Source organism: Pristis pectinata, chromosome 10 (genome assembly GCF_009764475.1).
Source record: "Pristis pectinata isolate sPriPec2 chromosome 10, sPriPec2.1.pri, whole genome shotgun sequence".
NCBI classification, from domain to species: domain Eukaryota; kingdom Metazoa; phylum Chordata; class Chondrichthyes; order Rhinopristiformes; family Pristidae; genus Pristis; species Pristis pectinata.
In genome coordinates this window covers 10,310,560-10,322,731 of record NC_067414.1, presented here as the reverse complement: position 1 = coordinate 10,322,731, position 12,172 = coordinate 10,310,560, and the positions used below count along the sequence as shown (strand labels likewise).

Below are 12,172 nucleotides of genomic sequence, written 5' to 3'. Positions count from 1 at the left end.
TTTAAGGTATTGAGTGGGAAGTTCAAGGGTGATGTCAGAGGGAGGTTTTTCACCCAGAGTGTGTTTGGTGCATGGAATGCGCTGCGTGGGGTGGTGGTGGAGGCTGATACATTGGACAAGTTGAAGAGATTGTTAGATAAGCATATGGAGGAAATTAATTTAGAGGGATATGTGGGAGGAAGGGGTTAGATAGTCTTAGGTGTGGTTTGAAGGGCGGCACAACATGGTGGGCCGAAGGGCCTGTATTGTGCTGTATTGTTCTATGGTTCTAAATAACACTTTGACTAGAGACAGTAAGTCATTCTCATCAGGAAAGTAGATGATTATTGAAGTAACAGGTATAATGTTAGTAGTTCCTAGGAAATCTACACCTAGGAGGCTGTTGGGGGTTTAGCCGACATCCTTAATGCCATCCACTTGACAAGGAGTATAACAGGGGTTGAACTACTTTTAATAGAGCTAATAAGAAAAGAAAGCATAGAGGCCTTTGCTAAGTATCAAGGAACAAATCCTTCTACTGGAAGAAGAGGTAAATAGCTGAAAAAATTCTTCTGTAGTAGGCTGAAAGTAATAGTATGAATCAAATTGTTATTTTAAGTGTTATGGAAAGTTTATGACAGTTAAATTTCAGGATTTAGTGCTTTGAATCATTTATTATCTATAAGTAAATCAGCTTGCTGATTTTTGGCCTTGTCTCCCAAGTGTTGGTCTACTGACCAAAAATAATGAATTACACGTAAGGGCACACAAGATTTTACATTATTCATTTGAATAACAAAACCTCATGTTCTCACAACTGTATGGGTAGGTGTTAGACACTGATTACCACTAGTTAGTCACAGTGAACTACACTTCATTATCATACAGTCCCACCCCCTACATGGTTCCTCTTGTCAGTTAAGTTGACCTGCAAGAACTGGCTGGAAATGTGTGTTGTACAAGTGAATGGTAAGAAAACGTTTGTGAGTGGTGTCCCTCATGGAGCATTCATGTTTGGGGGGACTTGTAATGGAAGAAATATTACTCCCTCAGAGGTCTCTAGCAAAAAATGCACTCAATGTGGACTGGCCGCCTTAAGCTTAGCGAGGCTGGTTATAACCTTGGGAGCTCAAACTACTGAGGATTACTTAATTTTAAATGAAGTATTTTTAGCTCCCAGGGTACTTCCACCTTTTAGAGGGTGTTGAGATGATAGGTTATGAGGATAGGGAAGAAGAGGATAGCTCTGGTTGAGGGCAAATTTTTTAATATTCTGGTTTTTAACTCTGGACTTTTTGGATAGTTTAGGGATAGTTTTAGCATTTTTTATTCATAATAAGATTTTTAATTCTCCAAGTTTTGATTTTGTGTGCAGTGAAGGTTTTTCTTGCCTTGAATGCTTTTCAGAGCAATTATGAGAGAAAACATGCAGGTATGTCGATTTGGGTGCAGTTTGGTAGATGTAGTAAGGTTGACAGATGTTGTGTAATAGTGTGTTATTATGTGTATGGAGTTTTTTTCAAAAATAAGGCAAGGACAGTAGAAATGGCACAGCACCCAGTGTTATGTAATTGTTATGGACTCAGTGAAAGTCCCTTTAAGATAGAGAGTGTGTGCGTATGTGTGTGTGGGGCGTGCTTACGTCAATAGAAGATAAAGGACGTAATGACGTTGTTGAAGAAGTCAGAAGAGGAAGAAAGAGAGAGAGAGAAGGGAGAGAGACACCAGCCTGCTTGTTTTCTCTATCGATGGATGAGAAACAATAACTGTGTTTGCCACTGAAATCCATGTATGGAAGTTGGAAGTAATCCGGTGGAGTTCACTTTGTTGCTGACCTGTAGAAGGAAACAGGTATTTGTGTGTGGACGACCACGGTTCGGATGCTTTTCGGGGTGAGGAAGTCACTACCGAGTAAACACTGAAGTGTCGTTTGGGTTCCATCCTGGAACATTTGGATTTCGTATGTACTCTCTCTATGTTTTTCTACATCTACATCTTATCTTCAGACAACGGTGGTTGTTGAAGAAGCCCTTGCTCATGTTTCACCTTATGGCTTGTGGAACTGAACTTTAAGAACCATTCAGGAACTGGGAGTTTTGGACTTTGTCACACACACACACGAAGAGTTTAGTTTTGGGGTTAACGTTCGAGGTTTAACATTCTTGAATTCTAACATACTAACATTTTTTTTAACTTTTATTTTACGTATTATCATAAGTAGTGATTAATAAAATAGTTTTTAACACTGAATCATGCTCAGTGTGTTTCTTTTGTTGCTGGTTTGTGACAAAATTGGGGGCTCGTCCGGGATAGTTCCCAAGGTTAACGAGTGTCGTCTGGGATTGTACCCCAGATTGACGAGATTTGTTCGAGATTCAATCCAAAGATTTTTGAGGGAGGTCTGATAAATTCTTTTTAATTGGCTTGTGTGTGTGGAAACCAGCAGCAATGGATATTAAGGCATTTTTGGAGTCACCAACCCAAAAGGGATTGGAGGTGGCGAAAAAGGATGATTTGATAAAGATTGCTACCAGGCTAAACCTTACAGAAGTAAAGCAGTCTATGAGAAAGGCAGATATTCAGAGATTGATAGCTGGCCATTATGTGGAAAAGAAGGTGTTTGAGAAGGAAGTGTTAAAACAGTTTCCTGGCAGTGAAATAGCAATTTCTGAGGCACAGGTGCAGCTGGCAAAGATAGAAGCTGAACGAGAACAAACCCAGTTAAAGATAGAGGCTGAACGAGAGCAAAAGAGATTAGAGGCCGAACGAGAACAAAAGAAATTAGATGCCGAACAAAAGAGATTAGAGGCTGAACGAGAGCAAACCCAGTTAAAGATAGAGGCCGAACAAAAGCTAACTCAGATGAAGATAGAGGCTGATCTAGCAATGAAGCAGATGGAGCTGGATAACGAGGAGAAAAAGAGGCAGCATGAGTTACAAATGAAGCGTAGGAGTTCGGAATCTGATTCTGATGATGATTTTTCAGCCAGCAGGGAGGTTCGATTAGTCCCTCCGTTTGAAGAAGATCAGGTTGATCAGTATTTCCAACATTTTGAAAAGGTTGCTGTGAGTTCAAACTGGCCAAGGAAAGGATGGGCTCTTATGGTACAGAGTGTGATTAAAGGTAAAGCTCAAAAAGCTTATTCTGCTTTGTCTGTTGAGGATGCAGCTGATTATACCAAGGTAAAACAAGCTATATTGAAGGCCTATGAATTGGTCCCTGAGGCTTATAGACAAAAATTCAGAGACTTGAGGAAATCTGCAGATCAGACTTATATGGAATTTGCCAATGGAAAGAGAATATGTTTTGAACGATGGTGCCTGGCTAAAAATGTAGATGGGGATTACGATAAATTGACAGAATTGATACTGGTGGAAGACTTTAAAAGATGTGTTCCAGCTGAATTAACAACATATTTAAATGAAAAGGCAGTGGAAACTTTACAAGAAACTGCTAGGTTGGCAGATGATTATGCTTTAACCCATAAATCCAAATGGGGACAACCTAAAACCTTTCAAAAGAGTTACAAAGACAATCCAGGTAAACCAGAGATTAAATTAGGAGGTAATCAAAAAGGAAAAGATGAAAAGAAGCCAGGGCTGGAGAAACCTGTTGAGCGTACTTGTTATTACTGTAGGAAACCTGGCCACGTGATATCTAATTGTGCCCTTTTGAAGAAAAAGAAGGAAGCTGGGCCCAATGCTTGCTTTCAGGCAATTAAAAATCAAAAAGGTTTAGGAGATGCTGTTAAAGATCAGTCCTTGCAAGAGGGAAAAGCGGAAAAGTTGGAGGAGGTGAGAAAAGAATTCCGTTCGTATGTATCAGAGGGTTTTGTTTCACTGAATGATGAGTCACCCCAGGTGCCAGTGAAAATTCTTAGAGATACTGGGGCTAGTCAATCTCTCTTGCTGGACAGTGTTTTAAATTTTGGTGAAGAAAGTGACACTGGTGAGGTAAATCTAATACGAGGCGTTACAGGTGAGACCATGTCTGTCCCTTTTCACAGGGTGATTTTAAAGTCAAAGTTCGTAGAAGGACCAGTCGAGATAGGGATAAGACCTAGTTTGCCAGTGGAAGGAGTTTCTTTGTTATTGGGAAATGACCTTGCAAATGGAGAAAGTGATCCTGTGGTACGGTTAACAACCAAACCAAGGATTGATGAGTCTGAGAATGATTCAGATGTTTACCCATCATGTGCGGTGACTCGAGCTAGAGCTAGAGAATTAGCCAAGACAGACAGTCCGGTGCAGTCTGATGTGGTTCCTTGTGACAGTCCTAAACAGGAAGAAAATTTTGATGCCTTATCTGAGACTTTTCTGTCTTCACTGGAGGATCAACGTCCTTATAGTGAGCCTGAATTTAAAGATTTGTCTTTGTCAAGGAAGGATTTTATGGTGGAACAGACAAAGGACCCTGAGTTGACAGAATTGAAAGAAAAAGCTCTCTCATGTGAGGAGATTGAAAAAGTGCCAACTGGATACTATGTCAAAAATGGAGTGTTAATGAGGAAATGGAGACCTCCTCATGTTCCTGTTACTGAGGAATGGGAAGTTATTCATCAGGTTGTTGTTCCAAAAGTTTATAGGGATGAGATTTTAAACCTGGCCCATAGTATGCCTTTGGGTGGTCATTTTGGTGTGAATAAAACTGTAGGGAAGATCTTGAAACAATTCTATTGGCCTGGTTTGAGAAAAGATGTGGTGATGTTTTGTCGAACCTGCCACACATGTCAGATGGTAGGTAAACCAAATCAAAAACCCCCTGTGGCTCCTTTGAAACCAATTCCTGCTTTTGGTGAACCCTTTTCGAAGGTGATTGTGGACTGTGTTGGCCCCTTACCAAAGTCTAAGACTGGAAATCAGTATTTGTTAACCATCATGTGTGCCACTTCTAGATTTCCAGAGGCAATACCCCTTAGAAATATTAAGGCCAAGACGGTGTCAAAGGCTCTTGTAAAATTTTTTACCTTGTTTGGTTTGCCAAAAGAAATCCAATCTGATCAAGGTAGTAATTTTATGTCAAAAATTTTTCAACAAATAGTCTATGAGCTGGGAGCAAAGCAGATTGTATCATCTGCATATCACCCAGAATCTCAAGGAGCTCTGGAGAGATTTCATTCTACTCTCAAAAATATGCTGAAGACTTATTGCTTTGAAAACACCAAGGATTGGGACGAAGGTATCCATTTACTTTTGTTTGCCGTTAGAGAATCGATCCAGGAGTCAATAGGATTTAGTCCGTTTGAGCTTGTATTTGGACATAGGGTGAGAGGACCTTTGGAGTTGTTAAGAGAGCAATGGATTAATGAGGAAGTTCACTTGAGTCTGTTGGACTATGTCCAAAAATTTAAAACTCGGTTGGAGAGAGTCTGCCAGCTAGCGAGAGAGAATTTGAAAACAAGCCAGATAAGAATGAAGACATATTTTGATAGACGTGCTCGGCCTAGGACATTCGCAGTGGGGCAAAAGGTGTTGGTATTTTTCCCTAGCCAAAATAATCCCTTACAAGCTCGTTTTTCTGGACCCTATGTTATTGAATCTCGAGTGACTGATCTAACATATATAATCAAAACACCAGATAGACGCAAGAAAACACAACTCTGTCACGTAAACATGCTAAAACCTTATTATGAGAGGGATTCAGTTGTGGCCTTGGTGGATGGTGTAAAGGTTGTTTCTAGAATGCCTGATGTTGATGTTGAGGAAGGCCAATTTAGACCAAATATTGTTCCATCGAAACTAAAAAACCAAAATATCATGGAGAACCTTGAAACGAAGTTGGACCATTTACAAGTTTCACAAAAACAACAGATGAGAGAATTAATTTTAAAATTTAAAAATCTGTTCCCAGATGTTCCAAACAGAACATCGATAATTACCCATGATGTTGATGTTGGGGATGCAAAACCAATCAAACAACACCCATATCGAATGAATGTGGAAAAAAGTAAACTTGTTGATCAGGAAATAAAATACATGTTGGAAAATGATATTATTAGACATTCTACTTCAAATTGGAGTTCGCCCTGTGTTATTGTACCTAAACCTGATGGAACTGTTAGATTTTGCACAGATTACAGGAAAGTGAATGCTGTAACAAAGTCAGATGCTTACCCTATTCCTAGAGTGGATGATTGCATAGACAGAGTGGGAAAGGCAAAATTTCTTACAAAGATTGACCTATTAAAAGGGTACTGGTGTGTTCCATTAACAGATAGAGGAAGGGAGATTTCAGCCTTTGTAACCCCTTCTGGATTGTATGAATACAATGTTTTGCCATTTGGAATGAAAAATGCTCCGGCAACATTTCAAAGAATGATTAATTCAGTGATTCATGGGTTAAAACATACAGATGCCTACATTGACGACTTAGTGACTGGGAATGATACATGGGAGGATCACATCTCTGCGTTAGAAAGGTTGTTTGAAAGACTTTCCAAGGCTAACCTTACAGTTAACTTGGCTAAAAGTGAATTTGGCCATGCCACTGTGACGTATCTTGGTTATGTTGTAGGTCAAGGCAAGCAAGCTCCTGTTCAGGCAAAAGTTCAAGCAATATCTGAGTTCCCTATTCCCACAGGTACGAGGACTGTTAGAAGATTTTTGGGAATGGTTGGATATTATCGAAAATTTTGTAAAAATTTTGCTGATATTGCTCTTCCCCTAACTAATCTTCAGAAGAAGGGAGTAAAGTTTGTTTGGACAGATTCTTGTCAAGAAGCATTTGAGAAGCTGAAAGCCATTTTATGCTACCATCCTGTGCTCAGAACACCTGACTTTGAAAAGCCATTTTCATTAGCAGTAGATGCCAGTGATGAAGCTGCAGGAGCTGTGTTGTTGCAGAAGGGTGACCTTGATGATATTGACCATCCTGTAGCTTACTTTTCAAAGAAATTTAATGAGCATCAAAAGAATTATTCCACCATAGAGAAAGAATTACTGTCGCTTGTTTTAGCCTTGCAACATTTCAGTGTATATGTTTGCACCGCTCAGAAACCATTGACTGTGTATACAGATCATAACCCACTGGTGTTTCTGAGCCGAGTCAAAAACAAGAACAGAAGGCTGTTAAACTGGAGTTTAATTTTGCAAGAGTTTGATCTCATGATAACTCACATTAAAGGTAAAGATAATGTGATTGCTGATTGTCTTTCCCGATGTTAAATGGGAAACATGTATCTGTACTAATCTGATAGTCTGTAGTTGTGTAGCGTGATAATTATTAAAATTACTAACTATGCGCGGTTAAAATTTTCTTGGAAAAATTTTTTTTTAGGTGGGAGGTGTTATGGACTCAGTGAAAGTCCCTTTAAGATAGAGAGTGTGTGTGTATGTGTGTGTGGGGCGTGCTTACGTCAATAGAAGATAAAGGACGTAATGACGTTGTTGAAGAAGTCAGAAGAGGAAGAAAGAGAGAGAGAGAAGGGAGAGAGACACCAGCCTGCTTGTTTTCTCTATCGATGGATGAGAAACAATAACTGTGTTTGCCACTGAAATCCATGTATGGAAGTTGGAAGTAATCCGGTGGAGTTCACTTTGTTGCTGACCTGTAGAAGGAAACAGGTATTTGTGTGTGGACGACCACGGTTCGGATGCTTTTCGGGGTGAGGAAGTCACTACCGAGTAAACACTGAAGTGTCGTTTGGGTTCCATCCTGGAACATTTGGATTTCGTATGTACTCTCTCTATGTTTTTCTACATCTACATCTTATCTTCAGACAACGGTGGTTGTTGAAGAAGCCCTTGCTCATGTTTCACCTTATGGCTTGTGGAACTGAACTTTAAGAACCATTCAGGAACTGGGAGTTTTGGACTTTGTCACACACACACACGAAGAGTTTAGTTTTGGGGTTAACGTTCGAGGTTTAACATTCTTGAATTCTAACATACTAACATTTTTTTTAACTTTTATTTTACGTATTATCATAAGTAGTGATTAATAAAATAGTTTTTAACACTGAATCATGCTCAGTGTGTTTCTTTTGTTGCTGGTTTGTGACATAATCTTAAGAGGATTTCTGCAGTTCCTGCAAGTAAGCTAGTAAAGGCGTGGGTAAGAAAAACCTTCATCTACTCGGGCAGAGGCTGAAAGAGAGAGGCTTTTGTAAATATAGAGACTGTTGCCAAGAGAAACATCTGTTTTGATTGCCACTGAACTTTAAACAAATATGAATAAACAGATTTCCGACTAGTGTAGCATGGCCGATTCTATCAGAGATATGTGGTGCTAAAACTGAGATCTATTTCTTTGGAAGATATTGCTGATTTTAGGAAAGGTAGCAGTGCAAATGATGATATGAATTCCACGGTTTTTGATGTTTATTACAATGTTGTGAGCATCAGTAGAAGGTTTTAGACAATATTAATGTTAATATCAATTCCAATGACAATGATAAGGATTGCAGCTCTGGTATGGGTTCTACTAGTAGCAACAGAATTTCTCCTTATTCAGCTTTCAAATGAGTTAGACATTCTGTGCACCATGAGAGTTTTCAGTCGTAGGCAGAAATGTGTGGCCTTGCCATCTATCATCATGAATATGCTAGTAAAGCAGCCAGCGATGACAGCTTGTAAGAAGAGGCCTAATAGGGGGCATGTATGGCATGGCCATAAGAGAAAGGAGGTATTTAATTCAGGGATAAGAAGGGGGTTCACTAACCATGAGGATGAGTATGTAGTGATTCAGAGGATGTTTAAGTGGGAGAGCTTTACCAAGGCAAATAATAGGTGGGCAATTAATATGGTCTGCCAACTAGCAATTGATGTTTTAGCAGACCATTTTAAATCTCGGTTCACAGTTATTAATAAATATGACTTAGGAAAGTTTGATCAGCTCTTGCTTGGCAATAATGAGAATCTTTTAGCTGATGTTATTGCGACCGAGATCAGGGAAGCTTTTGATGTTTAAAAACATCGCTGACAGCCCGAAAGCCATGGTTTTAGATGGGTTTAAGAAAATTGATATCAGAATTTGAGCACAATTCTATTGCTCTTGGATAAAATGTGGTTAAAGAGCCAGTGAATATCAAGAACATCTGCATTGATCTTATTCCAAAGTTGGATGATCCAATAAAATTACAATATTGATAACTGGAGGCCAGTTACTATCGGCTGAAAATTACTGAGAGTATGCATAAAGATTTTATCTAAAAGCTTGGCAACTCTCCCCCTTAATGCCCAACAGAAAGAATTTTTAATGGCATGCCTGGTTGCAATCAAAATATTGCAATTTTAAATAATTTATTAGTGGAGGTCAAGAGGAATAGGAAGGTAGTTATTGATTTAGTCAATACCTTTTGACTCTGTGGGCCATAAGCTCTTGGCCACATGGGTGTTGATGTGCATTTTTGTTTTGATCTCATTGCTGACTTTGATATTAACTCATTTACTTCTTTTGAAAGTGATAAAGCAAAGACTATGCCCATCTCTATTAAAAGAGTAAAGCGGGGTAACCTGCTTTCTCTGATTTTTATTTCACTTTGCTACAGACATTTTGTTATGTTCTTTAATTAGAGATGGTTGTGTTTTCATTAGGATAGCAGCAGTAAATATTGTGCCAGCCTTGCTTTTGCCAATGGCATTTCCCTAATGAGTGACTCTCACAAGGGAATGTTGAAAAATCTCAAGATAGTTGAGAAGGTTTGTCTGTGACTGTTTTATTTTCTCTTCATTAATTCTTGGTGTTCTCCATATCATGGTAAATTATCAAGAGGATGTTCTTTTCCATGAAATCTTGTAAACTGCCACATATTTTAACACAATATAAAATACATTTGTATTACCAAACTCTCTGTCACCTAGTTCATGGTTAAATTGTATTCTCTATTTTAGGGTGAAAATATATTCACAGTCACAGTAGTTTACAGTAATTTAGGGTGGAAATATATTTCATATCCCTACTGCCCTCATCAAGGGCAGTAAGGATGAAGAATAAATGCTGGCCTTTGCCAGTGATGGGCACCATGAAAAATGAATGAATTAATAAAAATGTCAACCTATCTTGTATTTATTATAAATATCTGATTATTTTATTGTGGTACCCATTGAGATTAAAGATTGTTTGCTTTCTTCACAGTTAACTTGTTACTTTTGTCTTAATATTTTAAAATATCAGATAATGTATTTTGCCCTAAAAGTGAAACTTTGCAACAAAAAGCTTTGTTTATTTTCACCATTATGGGATACATTACTAAAAAATATTCCAAATTACATTAGACGAACTTGACAAGAGGTAGAATGAGAAGCTCTCCATTAGTGTCAGGCACAGCCAATTGTTTGACACAGTCGTATAGCTTTCTGCTGGTATAAGAGAAAGAGTTAAATTGAATCTGCTTACTCATTTGTGAGGTCCTGGCATACATGTCACTGTAAGATCATGCTTAAGGGAACATTGGAGTTACTTGGGAGATGGTTCAGGCATGAATCAACTCAGATTAGCATTGCTAAGTAATGCTGGGTCTTGGTTATTTTTGAGAAATGCCAATGCCTCTGAGCAGTCCATCTACTTTACTCTTCATTCACATAATTAGGTGATATGGAACCAACTACTTCCCTTGGAATATGCAGAGATTTGTAGGCTTGGCCAAGTTGGATACTGCCACTGAGATCGATCACTTTGCCTAACGGGTTCCTCTTTCTAGCTTTGTCCACACCCAAAGGAAAAGCAAGTACACCAGACCTTCTAGTACTGGTGGATGCAGCAGGGATTGGTGTACAAAGTCAACAGTGGAATAATTAAAATTTCTTTCATTTACACAATTCGTCTGTTTTTCTTAGATATTTTTGTTGGGTTTCACTGGAAAATCCTGTGTCACCAAAAGGGTTCAGTTAAATGATGAGAAGCCCTCCATTAATATCAGGTAGAGCCAAGTGAATTTGCATAACTTCATTCATGAGTGGTTAAAAGTGGATAACTACATTTGTTTATGCCCTGTTTGAGGGTATTTCCTTCAGAAGACTTGGTCCCCTACCTTTGAGGTTTCCACTGCAAAGTTGATCCCTGTGGATGTACAAGACCTTGCACTGTAAGGATTGTCTTCCCAATTGTCCTTCAAATCTTGGGAAATATCTTGGTTCAATATGTTTTGACTTTGACAAGTTTTGGGTCCTTGTCACGTTTCATCCCCAGCAGCTGTGTAACAGAGGATTCTCTGATCTACGAGCTGTTCCCAGGGACACACACAGAGATGGACATCAACTGCTGCTGGAATATCATCAACTCAGTGAAAGATGCCCTTTGGTCTGCTCGAAACTTGTTGGTTTCCCAGCACTGCCAGATGTCCGTGAGGGAATGCTGCCGACTGGCACATTCCAGGCTGCAGGAGTACGTGCTGAGGGACGCACTGAAGCTGGGTGCAGCCAACACAAGGGCTCGGTGGGGAAGGACTACAGTTTAGGGTTCTTCTGCCACTGGAGAGGGAGGGGCAGGGTCAGGTGAGGAAGCCCCTTAAATATTGTAAATGTGGGATTGGGGTAGCACCCCAGGGAGCCACACGAGTGGCATCGGTGCTGTGGTTTTTTTTTATATATGAAAAGGTAACACTAATGATTGATCCGTACATGAATGTAAAGGTTTACACTGTTTTCTTGTTTATAGTTTGTTTTTTTATGATGAATAAAGTTCATTTTGGAATAATAAAAAAGAACTGCTTGGCAGCAGGACATGAGAAAGGTCTCACTTCATTATTGTCTGTATTTGAAACTTTCTGGCTGGAGTGACCACTGTTGTCCTCGATAGTAGGGTGAAGTATGCTCCATGGTTGATACCACCTCAGGTAATCATCCCTGAGACAGGTTATTATAAAATAATGGGAGGAAGAGACTTCACAAAGAGCAAATGAAAAGAACAAATTTTATATAGTCCTTTTCATAATCACAGACCTGAAGCCAGTTATTTGGTCTGTGATTATGAAAAACACTATATAAAATTCATGCTTTTAATCTTAATCATAATTGTGCTATGGGATATTTTGCATCCACTTGAGAGAACAAATGAGGCCACCACATCCAAAAGGTGGTATCTCAAGCATTGGAGCATTCATGAACTATAGGATATTGCAGATTTCTGGTTTTTCTGGCCTCAAGACAACCTCCTCTGCTCTCAATCATTGCACAAATTTGCATTTGGGATAAAATATACCAATATATTGTTATCAATTGGGTACATTGAATTCTGAGTGTTTTTATTTTGTAG

General features: G+C 39.0%; 1 protein-coding gene across 1 annotated transcript in view; it reads left to right on the top strand.

The window, feature by feature from the left end:
• disc1 (DISC1 scaffold protein) overlaps positions 1–12,172 on the top strand; it is an 89,971-nt gene that overhangs the window by 34,261 nt on the left and 43,538 nt on the right. The window lies entirely within an intron of this gene.